General features: G+C 43.1%; 1 protein-coding gene across 2 annotated transcripts in view; it reads left to right on the forward strand.

Moving 5' to 3' along the window:
* The window catches only part of LOC147701892 (E3 ubiquitin-protein ligase TRIM39-like), a 227,115-nt gene that overhangs the window by 12,472 nt on the left and 200,235 nt on the right, over positions 1-14,408 (forward strand). The window lies entirely within an intron of this gene.

Here is a 14,408-nt window from a genome sequence, read left to right on the forward strand (position 1 = left end):
ATGGATAGCACCAGTCATGATAAATACTCCAGTTTTCCATTGGTAGAAGATCTCTCATCGACCACTCAAGAAAGAGTCATCAAGAGGGTGGATGGCATTTTTGCAACATCGGGTGTATCTTCAATTCAAAGGTCTGACAGTGGCCCACCATTTGACAGTCGAGAATTCAGAGACTTTCCTAATCATCTCAATGTGAAGCATCAGAAAAACGCACCTCTTTGGCCACAAGCAAATGACATTGTTTAACGCTTTACAAGCACACTTAAAAAGATCATCCAGAGTGCTACATTGAGATGCTTCATCTGAAGTGTGCTCCCCATGCTGCTCTTCGAGCTTACCGTTTGACTCCTCATTCAACAACAGGTGAAAGAAAGCCTGTGACCTCGTTCAGGAGAGCCATGATGACCAAGTTACCACAATGGACAAACTTTTGATCTACTTCAGATGGCGAACTTCCTTAAATAGACTTGTGCCATAAGCGAAAGATGAAAGTATATGCCGATAAGCATCGATGTGCTAAAAACATTACATTCAAGAAAGGTGATCGAGTATTGGTGGGACAGTAGAGTAAACGCAAATTTGATGCTCCCTTTGATGCTGCACCCTTTAAAGTTGTGACTAGTAAAGGACACATGGTGCCTGCTCACTGTCCTGTAAAGTACATTATGTCAGATTCTTCACATTTCAGGCATCTGTCTCATCATTCACCAGTACCTGATGTTGTTGGAGATGAGACTGGTTTGACCACTTGGAAGCCCCTTGACTGCATCTGTCCCTAAATCATCAGTGCCAGGCATGGACATACATACATACATTCATAAATACATATACATACATACATACATACATACACACATACACACACACACACACACACACACACACACGTGTGTATATATATATACATACATACATACATACATACATACACATTCTTGTGTTTGTTGGAACAGCGTAATGAAATAAAGACTATGATGCTTTGAACGTCATGGGGGTTTAATATACCCAGCAGAAGGCATCACGCCAAAACTTGTGGCCGACGTGGCCACAAGTTAATTTTTAATTTTACTCTTGTGGCCAACAATCTAATTTGTGGCTTTGCCCTTGTAGATGCACTTATTGGAGAAACCCTATTGGACTCCATATATACCACTGAGTAAACCGCGTCAGCGCCTGCAATGGAATGTTGTGGGGTTTGGTGCTACTGGTTTTTACAATTTTTTATTTTTTATTTATTTCAGTATTATATAGCGCTGGCTAGATCCGAAGGTATTGGACAGCTTTACATAAGTAAACAGTGTGTTACAAATTACAGAATGAATACATATTGAATACAGGAGTCATTAGCGAAAACAAGAGTCAGGATCAAACAGATCAGGGAGAGTTGGGAGTCCAAAGGAAGGGGACAGCAGTGGAGGAGAAGACGAGAGAAATGTCCGAAGACTGGCTGGCTAGGTGACTGTCAAAGCGGTGTGCCAGAGCCAGTCTCCACTATAGCTGTCGTAGCAGCTCTACCGGGGATTGGCCATGCGGTTCAGACTCAGCCGTTTTAGGGTGAGGATCAGGAGGCGAACAAAAGACTTGAGTCCATGTGTGGATGAGTGGCGAGGGTGGGGAGAGGGGGTAGGAGAGGATATGTAGCTTGGCTGCCCTCTTTAAGTCCGTTTGGTCGGGGTTGTTCATCACTGTGTAGCTTCAAGCTGGGTGTTTTCAACCATGAGACTTGTCCTTGACTTGGTGGGATCAGTGGCAGCCATTTTGGGGACAGGTACGGAGTGTTGTTCAAGTTCCTTGTTGTTAAAGACAGGCCAGTTCCCTCGATAGAGATTTTGGTTAACCAGGAGACTCCATGATGATCCAGGGAGGAAGTCACCAGTTGGAGAGAGCCGAAAAGTCTAGCCCGAAGGAAAAGCAGCATGGGCGCCATGTTGGAGTCAGGCACGGCCAGGAATCAGTATTTGTCTCATGAAAGGAGAAAGCCCTATGGTAACTGGGGCAAGCACAGTCCACCTCAAAGATATTTTTGGGCCGTTAGGATATTACACGGAATCCGCACTCACCGTCGGCTCAAAGCAGGTCACCGGAGTTCTGAGGTGCCATCTTGTCCAGCGTGTCCGCTCCCTGGGACTTGTTTCGGGATACTTGATCTCCCGTCCAAAGCGCAAGCTCAATCCCGTCTCTTGTGTGAAATGGAGAACCTGGCAATGTCGGTCAGGCGGCTACGCAGAACACCTCCTTCGGCACCAGGCGCGGTTTCGCCGCTCCCCGGTTGCCATCAAGGAGGATAGGAAGACCAGGATGTCGTGGCTCGTATCTCGGCAAAGCAAGGTCCGAGAAGGGTGCAATTCAGCTTCCGGGAGTTAGCAAGTGTTCAGGCAAAGGAATCTTTGGGCTGAGTGGAACCCCAATGCTGCCGGACGCCGCTCCGATAAGTGGAGCGAGGGTTTGCCACAGAGCATCAGCTCTGAGTGGCCATGCTGGGAGCTGGCTCCTCCCCCATCCATGCTGTATTTCGCGTCACTTGAGTGGAGACCCGAACAAGCACAATATATATTGTATGTATGACTGTAAAATGTTTTATTTCACAAAGGAGGAGTTAGCGAAGACTGGGCTCTTTTGGTACCTGTAAAACTATGAATTAAGTGTTCAGGTGGAGAAACAGTCGAAACACTGCTGACTGACCCACGCATGTTCCGACTACGCAAGCTCTACCACGCTTGCCTTAACTACACATATGCCGTAACTATGCACAACAGTGTGTGGTCTAGCTGCTGGAATATAGAAGCTGGAAGATGCTGTGTTGAGGTAAGTGGGCTGTTACCTTTTTAGGGCTCGGGAGTAAGGGTAGGTTTTAGGGCAGTGGGAGAGGTTGGGGTAGTTTAAGGGATGGTGTGGGGGAGGGGTAGTGTAGGCTTTTATGCCTTAGGGCAGTAAGAGGGGAAGGGTAGTTGGGGTAGTTTTTAGGGCTGGTGTTTGGGGTTGGTATTAAGGCAGTGGAAGGGGTTGGGGTAGTTTAAGGGACAGCGATTGGGGTCAGAGTAGTGTAAGTTAGGGTGCAGGCTTTTAAGCCTTAGGGCAGGAGAATGGGTAGTTGGGGTCGTTTTCAATGTTTGGGGTTGGGTAGGGTTTTAGGGAAGTGGAAAGGGTTGGAGTAGTTTAAGGGACAGTGCAGGGCAGGGGTGGGGGTGGTCGGGGGAGGTGGGTTAGTGGTGACCTTAGCCACACATACCCCTTTACCATTCATGCCTACACAACGGAATATCGTAGTAAAGACGTGCGTGGTAAAGGAATGCGTAGTTGAAATGCATTTGTGATTGGGCTGCTTGGTAGAGGCACGCGTTGTAAAAACATTTGTGCTTCTATCATTCAGCCATTCAGGTGTGGTGAATCGAATTCATAATTAGAATGTTGATTTTCATGGTTACACGCACAGAACTAAAGACGTATAATACTAAGCTCCGAGTGCGGTTTATTCATTTATGAGTACCCAGGCTGGGGAGGACACTACAGAGGGTAAAGACCAGGACATTTCCCACGGTTCCTAAGGGGAAAGAAGACAGAGAATTGAGTCCCTAGTCGGGTACTAAGGAAGCAAAAATTAGGACAGGAAGCTTCTCCAAGCCCATGGTGATAACTTACCTTAAAAACAAAAAATCAACAAAGCAATGTATTTACGAATTGGAAGAAGAACAAGCATGTATTGCAATTCACAGTGAGAATTTCCTGTGAAGAGAACCAGTTTAGGTTTTTTTAGAAGGCCCTCACTCACCAACCTAGTTGGTGACATGCTTATCATCAGGCCCCACCAGGTGCGGCCGAATGCCACCCTAATGTGCTGCAACGCCAGTTTACTGCAGTACTGGTTACAGTGATTGGTGAAAGGTGAATTAATGAGTTAAAAATGTCCAGATTGTGTCAAAAAAGTATTTTATTAGTTTTGCCAATCAGACATGAATAAAAACTAAAGTGTAGGATAAATAACTAAATTAAAAGTTCAGTTTTATCCCAAAAGTGTGATCAATATGCTTCTGCCTATGTGTGAGCACTTAGTCAGGCTTTCATCAGGACCAAGAAAGTGTAGTGCTGAACCCCGGTGGTATGGGCGTGCGAAGGCCCACCCTGACCAGTCGTTACTAGCGTTAAAAAGATAAAAAAAACACCAAGTGTGAATTCCTTTAAAAGTAGAGCGGAACTGAGTTTATTCTGGTTAGAAACAACACAACATGACAAACAAACATAAATACCAAAGAAAGACAAAAGGATTATGTCAGTATGCTCCTAGAAGTTGTCATAATTAATATAACCATGCTGGTGTGCTCTTCGAAGTTCACTGTTAGCAGTATCAAGTGCCGCTAATAGTGAACTTGTGCGCATACAGTACTATCATCAGAATCCTTGTGAAAAAGACAAGGGACAGCCGTACCCTGTCTAGCCTATGTGGCATGCTGGTATAATTAAGGCTGATGGGCAAAACTGTGTCTCAATGCTCATATCACATTACTGCATAGCATGTGGACTTTGGAAAAACAAAGAAATAAACGGTCTAACAAAATAATTAGTGCGGCTGGACAAAAGACGGACTAAAAAGTAACAACGTTTGGTTCTTACAAAGGGTACAAATAATCAATGCACCATGAGTCACGGGGGGGGGGGTGGTAGCGATTTGGCACACCCTAGGAAGCATGATGAGAAGAAGGGATAAGTATTACGAACAAAAAGTGACACAGGATGGTACTTAGCTGCTGATCGTTGTACTCACACCCTTAACGCTAGGCACCCGCTTGGAACCTGCGTGCTCCCTCTCATATCCGGACACCCACGATAGTCCTAATGTGGACTGGTCGATGTTTATGAAGCCAAGATGCAAATCACCAGCGTTCAAGAACGCGGGACTGCACGTAGGCGTGATGAGGGGGGTGTGATTTGCAGGGGCCATTCGCCTGCGAACGCTGCCTACGATGAGGCAGAAACCAATCGTGAAAATAGGATAGTTTTTAGCATCAACTCTGTATGTTGACGACGCGACCAGGGGGAACCAATTACAGAGGTCGGTGTTTCCTTTGACGCTGTGATCCCCAATAGCAGACAACGAAAGGAAGAAGGAAACCAGGGCTGTCATGGTAACGACAACTCAAGGTAAAAACGCTACCGATCGTTACAAGGTGGAGCGGGGATACGACGCGTGGGATACAAAACTGACATAACCCAATGAATGGAGCAACTGATTGCTTCAAAACGATAAATATGAAGGTGAATAAATATGCAGCCAGCAAACCAACAATAGATCCAAGGTTATGGATCATTGCTGGGAAGGGAATGTTACACTGTACTTCAAATTGGCATTTGCCTATGCCAAAAGGTAGAGGCTGGTACACATAGTGTTACATAATCATTCCAGGAGATTTTCATTACAACTGAGATGGTAAGGAGATATAAGTACATAAATGAATAAACCCCCTAATTCTGCAAAAAACACAATCTGCAAAGGATCCAAGTCGAGTAAACCATTCACAGGGGGAGAAAGGTACCATTCAGAAAAAGAGTTATCCTTCTAATAAGGAGGTTGTTGCGTGGTTGGAGGCACCATGTGAATAGTAAACAGCAGTGCACAATGCATCTAGCAAGCAATGTTTTGAACTGCAAATCCCAGAGACTGCAATTAAAAATAAAAATCAGGAGAAACAGAGGGGTCGACAGGTGATTAATTCTGTAGTACAGTAGCCCAGGGGATATTGTCATTCAATCTGTGTGGGCATGTACCAAGTAGATACACCCCCCATCTTTTGGGCATTTCTTTTCGTGGTGACCTGTTCAATCACTGTCCACCTCAAGTCATTGGTCGTGTGGTTGTGTTGTAAGAAATGCTCGCTCACTTTAGTTGCTACCCGACCACATCTGATGTTGCTGCGATGTTCGAATATGCGTAATTTCACTTTGCGAGTTTTCATACCGACAAACCGCAAACCACACGGACAAGTTATCAAATATACCACATTTGTGGAGTTGCAGTTTGTATGGACCCTCTGCGTACACACTTTGTTAGGTTCAAGATCCAAAGATTTGGTTTGTGACATAAGGTAGCAGATACTGCAGTTTGAACAGGGGTAATGTTCTGTAACTTTTGGCGGACCCCAGGCGTCCGTGACAGATGGAGGTCTCATAGCAGGTATCTCTTTAGGGCGAGTATTGACCAGAGTACCCCGGAGACTTTGTCCTCTCTTGAAGGAAAAAAGGGGTTTCTCCCACTTTCTGTTGTTACTATTTATGAAACGCCAATCTATATTGATGTATTTTTTTCACTGCGTTAGATGCTGTACTGAAGGTAGTGACACATGTCAAAGAAATTGCGGTAGGCTCTCTAGGAGTCTCCCCAAGAAGCACTTCTCTCGGTTGATTTCTTGCTCTTTCTTAACCTTTATTAAGTACCATGGTAGGGTAGCCCCGGTTCTTGAGTTTAACAGTCAGATCAGATGACTTCCAGATGGCTACAATTCCTCCTTAGCCGCAAAAATTGTCCATAGGGGAGATTCTCCCGCAATGCCTTTGGGTGGAAGCTTGTAAACTTCAAATGAATATTCTTTGCTGTTGGCTTGTAGTGCGTTTTGGTGGAGAAATGTCCATCCTGTTTTGAGATTACCACGTCCAGGAAGACAACTTCTTGTCTGTCTGCTGTCTGTGTACTCTTTTTGCGATATAACGTTAAGTTTTACCCAGACTTCTGTTTCTTTACAAGCCCAAATTTGTATTACCTAACCATACTCTCCTTGTTATTTCACTGTCAACCTCCCAACATTATCAGTAAAATACTTTCCCAAGAAGACATCTCTCCCTCCCTAGGAAGTTGATGAAGCAATTCATGGCCCAGGCAAAAACAAATCCCTCTAGCCAAGAGATAACGAAGAAATGAAATGACCAGAAAATTAGCTGGCTGGGTATCAAGGTCAGGATGTGTTAGTGCTAAAGCCCATTTATCCCTGAGCTTTGATGTTGACCATACAAGGGAGTGCAGAAGGGGTCTGATGTGAACTACGTATTGGACATCTGTGCAAGAAGAGAACCCAATGTGGACTGACCTCTGGAAGGAGAACACAATGAACAAAATGGCTATGGCAGAGGAATATGAGTAGGACAGTGAGCCTTTTCTTGATTTGCTGCATAGTGAAAGGGTACAACTTACCCCCGAGTTGATTCATGAACAGCAAAGAGAACCTAGAAAGGTTTTGGGTAGGTTCCCTCATCTGTTCTTACTGACACCAGGGTCGATACGTGTGTGGCCATGATATTGTCACAAAATATAGTCTTCCTATCAAAAGTATGACTTATCGAATAGGAGATGGAGTTCATTGATGCATTAAGGCAGAAGTGTAAAAATATTTGACTTTTGTGTGATTGGACATTCGTGCCAGCGCAGTATTGTTGGTGTTGAAGCTGGATTCCCCTGACTTTCACCTTTGTATGAACTACTACGGCCTCATCAAAATCACCAAGACCGATGCCCATCCGATCCCCAGAACTGAGGAGTTTGTGATCGGTGGGGTACTACAAGGTACATGAGATTTGAGCGCTTTTGATCTGACCAGTGGTTACTGGCCGATAGCGTTAGCACAACAATGCCAAAGAGAATACAGCACTTTTTAACCTAGAGGGATTATTCAAGGGTAAGGCGATACCCTTCGGGTTGAAAAATGTTGCTGCTACTTTCCAGCATCTGGTGAAAGATGTTCTAGTGTGGTTAGAAGAGCTTTGTTTGGCTTATCTTGTAGTGTAGTTCCTATATTCCCAATAGGCTCTGCACATTGGAATAATATATACTGTAGTTTAGACGTAGGACTGAGGTCTACTAGGTCTCCACCTAATATATTAAACTTAATAGTGAATGCCAGCTAGCTCAGAGGTCACTAGAAACTTTCTCGAATTCACAAGAAGGGATTAGTTTCTGACAACCGCATAAACATGACAACTTTGTTTCCCCAGGATAAGAAACGTATCTCTAGAGTCGCCGAAACAATATATAACTATTTGACTCAGTCAATCATGCATGCTTAGTTTCACAATAGATGCAGAGAAATAGAGAGACGGGCGTTTTCAATAAAAATTATTTATTGAACAGTCTTCTTTCTCAAGCTTTGGAAATGAACTGCTACAATCGTAATCCTGGTTATCAAGTACAATGCATATAATACAAACAGTATTATATTATATTAGGTTAGGTGTACCTAACCTAATAGTACGAGGGAAGAAGTAAGTGAGGAGTAGCCTAAGTTTAGTAGTTCTCTGCCAGGAATCTATTCCAAGAATTCTCTAAGAGGTCTAATCAGCTCCGTACCTTGGTTTTAGAATGAAGGAGGTCTTATATCTCTCTCTCAGGACTCAATTTTCTAGATACCCGCAAGGGTAAGCCTCAAACACTGGAGCTGGATTTCTCGCCAAGAGAAAAGACAGCGTCTCTCTCAGTGAGTCAGCTGGAGGGTCGGCTTCCTTTGGCACTTGCTGCTGCAGGGCGTCGGGCAAGTAGATAGTCGATCTGCTCCAAACCACTGTGTGTTTGACTGGGCAAACCTAGGCATATTTATACTTTGAAGGTGCTGAATTTGACGCATGTTTGGACTTAATATCGTCACTCAAAGGCTAAATTCTTGGAAAACGCCAGGAGTTCTAGAGAACTTAATATTCAAGCAGGGGGAAGTTCCAAGCTGCTGAAGACGGGTTTTTCCAAGAAATCGTTGTTAATTCTCGGAACCTAGTGGAAGTAGCCATGCCGTATTTGGGCTGTATGGCTTAGGCCAAATAGGGTAGTGATTTTTATGCCTATATAAGGATATGATAAAGTATACCTATATAACGGCATAAATCGGGAAAATTACACTAGGGTCATAGATTTGTTTACAACACCCACTCCACGATCTTAAGTTCAAAAAAGCTAATCTAATAAGCACTGAACATATCTAAGGTTAGTGTTTACAATCCCACCCCAAAATACAGAAAAATGCATTTGAAATGGGTGTACATGAGAAAAATATTGAGCATTTCTATAGTACGCATTTTAAGGAAGTGATGACATTCTAAGCATATATTATGGTATCTAAATATGCAAACTAAATGAATCATGAAAATACATTTATGAAAATGGCTCTTAAATACAGAAAGAAAAAGTCGAGACCATTTCATAACCTAACATATCATATCAATAGTTATAGTAATTAGGACAAGGCCAAATATTTTCTCTAGGCAGTGTTCAAAAAGGAAAAGAATTTCTGGTTCTCTAAGAATAGTTCTACTTTAAGCAGATTAGTCTGTGCCAAAAAGGTTCAATGTTTTGGAGAGAAAAATTCAAATGGTAGTGAAAAATAGAGTTCCAAAGTTAGAATTCTTTGTTTTTGAAAAATTGAAGGCCAAATTTCAGAGTTCAGGGTGTGCATGAATCAAAGGTTATTCTCCTGTCCGGAGAAAACATCATATCATCAAGGCTGGCAAAGAAATTGTCTACCCCAGTAGGTGAAAGTGGAACCACTTGATCTAGCAGATCAAATGTGCACAGATGAGAAGCATTGCCATCAGTGCCTGGTGCCGCATTAGCAGTGTTCAAATCAGATAGTACCTGTGTGCCTGTTGATTCTCGTATCTCACCCTCAGTTAGACTTACTGGTGAGACCTCAATGAATGCCGTCATCGGGATTGATAGACGTTGGGGACAACATGATGCATGAGTCGTTACAGGAGCTAGCAAGGCGTCGACATCCGATGGCAGGACTGATGGAAGTGTAAGACAGATGTCCAACATGCATTTCTCTCCGCAAAGCAGGCATCGTAGAACAGGTAAGATGCAATCTTGCCAGATTGGTCTGAACGACAGAAACCAGAGTGTGTTCATATCTCTTAAACGAGCCAAGCCAAGAATCTGTGAAATCCTCTCATGATACCTCATGGCAAGGACGGCCCCTTCCATGTTGGTCTGGGTATCGTTGGTTGCCGGACTTGCCATATCGGAGCAGAAGGAATAAAAATAGAATTCCTGCTACGAGATGAGAGGCAGGCCGCCAAACACAGAGTGCACGAAGTTTGGAAAAATGCAGAGGACTGCTTCGAATGGTGTTAACATTCCTGAAAAAATCATCTTAAATACATGTGCGATGCCACTGGTATCAGACATGTTCAAGATTTGACTTAACATTTCTGCGAAATGTATTGGGCAGTTTGTTGATAATGCATGTATCTCTGCAGAGGTCCTCGCAACTTGCAGATCATACGTTTCTTTAGACGAGGTCAGTGGCACAGACTTTTGCATTAGAATGGCTTTTATTCTGCTTAAAGTATCAATTCGTATAGAAGAGATATTCAGTGAAGACCATAATGCCGTCCGACTGTCTGTCTTGTACGTTGGATACAATACTTGCTTGCAACAAGTAACCATGGATGACACACTAACGAGATCATATTTTCCTGGCATTATGCCACAGCAGCTGTGATCATTCAACATAACGTAACTGCCATTAGATAGCTGCCTGAAAATGGGTTCTATCACGGTGGAGGGAGTACGGTGCAGGCGGCTAGAGAGGTTATTTTCAGAACCGTCGCAAACTCCGTGTAAATTAATACCCTTGCACAAAAGTGTACCACTTAGTGAGTTTTCACAATATTTTCCACTAAGAAATGCCTCCTTTCCCTTGTTCCAACATTTGTATGTGTAAGGTAAAGTCTATGTCGGCTTCTTCTTCTTGTTTCATTTAATTCCTGTAAAACAGCCTAACGATCTTTGACATCAAAGGGTTTTTGCTCCACCACTGAAGTTTGACAATGGAGGTCTTCGATTATCATTCTAGTACCAAACAGTAAATCATAAGGAGTGATTCCCCCCAGAGAATTTCTTGGCAGATTGTTAAGACTACGTTGGACACTTATTAAATGTTTGACCCACACATCACCCGAACCTAATACCTTAGCTGTTATGGATTGCTTTATGTCACGGTTTTATCTTTCCACTACCACATTACCCTCAGGATGGAAGGGACTAGAATACCACAATGCAACGCCCAAGCTAACCATAGCCTCCTTGTAAGCTCGAGAGCTAAACGCAGGACCTTGGTCATAATGTAGCCTGCCAATTGCGTATGTGCCGATAAAGACTCGCAAATCCTTTATAACAGTGCTGGCGTCAGCCAAGCGCTGGGGCCATAACCAAATAAATCTTGGGCCGGAATCCACTGCGACCATAATATATTTATAATTGCCATCCCTTGTTAAGGGACCACAGTGGTCCAGGTAAACACACGCTAGTAGTTCATCTGAAATCAGAAGGGGCGTCTGTGCAGGACGTTTCACTGTAGAAACTTTCATTTTCTGGCAGATTTCACATTCTAGAACATAGTTTATAGTTTGTTTCCTCATGCGAGGCCACCAGGATCTCTGTTTTAATAATGATACTGTGGCGGAAACTCCCGCGTGAGTAGATGGAAGCCCTTCATGTGCTGCTACAATTTGTCCTAACCTATGTTCCATGTTTGGGATTGCCCTATCCCCCACTCCAAGGATTCGAGCACAAGGAACATTATTCGCATCAGTTATATATGAGTACTTTACTGGAAAGCCTTTCGTGAGTGTCTTACCACTGTCTTTGACTGAAGCAGTGACAGCTTGCCCTATATCGCTGTCTATTTTTGTTTTTGACTGGGTGATTGCAGCTACGGAAGCAGTTTGCACAGCTGCCTTCGCGGCATCATCAGCCAATGAATTCCCTGCAACGTGAACGCCATCACGCTGATGACTCAGTGTATGTATCACATGAGTCTTTTGTAGTTCTTTCTGCAAAAGAACTACCTGTTCACAAAGCATTTTATGCTTGATTGTGCCACCCTTAGCGTCTTTGAATTTTTGAACTCGTTTGTAACCCAGGTCTGCAAATTTTCGTTGTAAGATTCAATGCAGAAATATGAATCGCACACTATGAGTGTGGGGAATTCGCGATCAGTATTTTTAAGCGCCATCTTGAAAGCCTGTATGTAGTTCAGCTCTCTTAGCTGTACAGTCTCTGAGTGATTGAGTTTTTGTGACCATAGGTCTGAATTTTCCATCGGACCAGCGACCTTTAACAATCGCGTACGCAGCACTAAAGGCTTGTTTACCCCCAATTGCGGGTTGTGCTGATCCGTTTGTATATATTATACATCCGTAATGTTCAAGAGGCAGAATTTCGGTCAGCAGAGGACATTCATGTTCGTATTGGAGAAGTTCTTGTGTTTAGAGGCTGGGGTCAAAAACATATTCCATGTCTGTTGCAGCAAGAGAGTTAACCCATTGTATCCATCTCGGATGTAAAGCTTTAGCATTTGGGATGCTTGCTTTTGTCACTGCCTCTAAGGCAGGTACAGGTGTAACGATCATTATGCGTCTACCCTGCGCGAGAGCTCTCTCTTTTACTAATGCAGTTTGAACCGCTGTGAGAATTTTCTCAGTAGAAGTGAACTTCATTTCAGATTGTGTGTACAAGTGTGATTTGCATGTTATTGGTACCGTTTCTCCCTCATTAAAGGTCAGGTCCGTGAATCCGCATCTCCCTGGGATGATTCAGATCACAAGATTGCGAACGTTTTTGCGTGTCTGTAACTGTTTTTTAGCTAACATGTCTGTTTGTACTGAACGCAGAATTTCTGTGTGTGCTTGAGTCCAGTTAGTTGGTTCGAAATCAGGTTTGATTAGTTTGTAGAGAGGTTTAACCCTTTCTGCGTTATTCAGAACGTACATTTTTCCAAAATTAAGGAAACCTAGAATGGACTGTAAGTTTTTCAGTGTTCTTGGAGTTTGGAGCAGTGCACATTTCTCTAGAAAGTTTGCTGCCAGAGCTTTGCCTTCACTTGATAACTCATATCCTAGAAATAGGAAGTTGAGGTGGGCAAGTCGTGATTTCTTAAAATTGAATTTATACCCTTCAGAAGCGAACCCAAGTATTATGGTGTTCACTCTTTTCAAGTGCCTGTCCAAGTCGTCATCTGTAAGGTAGATGTCATCGACATAAGATAATGCCTCATCATCGTACGTTTGTAGATACTCTGTTACCCTGGCTGAAAATAACCCTGGACTATTCTTGAATCCTTGGTGGAGACGGCAAAATTGTTGCAGTGTTCCCATTATTGAGAAAGCTGTCAGATGCCTGCTTTCGGGTGCAATGTTTTGACAAAAAAAACATTTGAAATATCTAATGTGGTTTTTTATATTTTTTACGCACGATGTTATTCATCAGTGCTGCACTATGTGCATTTTGTACTGCAAAAGTTTTGCAACAGGAGTTTAAGTGTCTGTAATCCAATACTAGACGATATGAATTGTCTGGTTTGGAGACAGGAAACAAAGGATTGTTCATTGATGAGGTGCATGTTTCAATCGCCCCTTGGTGTTCAAGTTGATTTAAAATCTCCCTGACTTGTTTTTTAGCTTCTTGCTTAACTGGGTACTGTCTTTGTGCAGAAGGTTGATTTTTTTAACTGGATTTTGTGGTGAGGAGAATCCTCATCCCATCCCACATGATTTTTATATAATGCTGGAGGCTGAGCTAGTGCCCATTTTCTGGCATAAGTGTATTTTTTATGAAATAGAATGTGATTTGAGAAGGCTGGCATAATTATCTCTTCTCCTTTGGGCACTCCTGACAAATTCAGGCGGCCAGTCTTGTTCAGCTAGAAGAATGTCATAGCCCTTAGAGAGCTTCTCCCAAAAGAGTGCTCTTATTTTTCTAGTTATGTCCCCCTCCATCCGGAGTGTTACTTCATATAACTTGTGGGGTACACTAACCCTGGTGTTGGTAGTTTCAACTTGAATGCATTCATTCAAGTCCACTGTCTTAGATGATCCTTCAGGATCTTGCGAACTATGGTGACTTCTGCTGCGCTGTCTAGCATTGTTTGAGCCCACTCCCCGTTCTTGAGTTGTGTCCTCAAGATCCTCGGCATGTCTGATTTTGACGCTTGCTACCTTCTTTGGTGAACGGGTTCTTTGTCTTTGGACTTGACTCGTTCCTCCTTGTGTTCTGACCGTCCTCTTCTTTCCGATTTCTGCGAGGAAGTCTGAAAAGATCGAGAGGGACGTGTATCATTATCTTGATATCTGTCAGTTTTTTTCAAATTATCCCTATTCCTAAGGTTATACCTTTTTTCAGAGGGCTCAGGTTGGGGAAACTACCTCCCCTTTGGGGAGATCTTCCTCTGGACTGAGAACGTTTCTCTCTAGGAAGTGTCGGTTTAGTGTTTTCCTACTTCTTTTTAGGAGTAGTGAGATTATTTTTAATAAACAACTTTTCAGGATTTTCTGTTAATTCAGGTTTTACTGGTTTCCCACCCAAACTATCTCTTCCTAATTCTTAATATGATTTTTCAATAATTCTAGCAAGCTCAAATGGTTGATCTGTTATATCTGTTTCT

Source organism: Lissotriton vulgaris, chromosome 7 (assembly GCF_964263255.1).
Source record: "Lissotriton vulgaris chromosome 7, aLisVul1.2, whole genome shotgun sequence".
Classification (NCBI taxonomy): Eukaryota; Metazoa; Chordata; class Amphibia; order Caudata; family Salamandridae; genus Lissotriton; species Lissotriton vulgaris.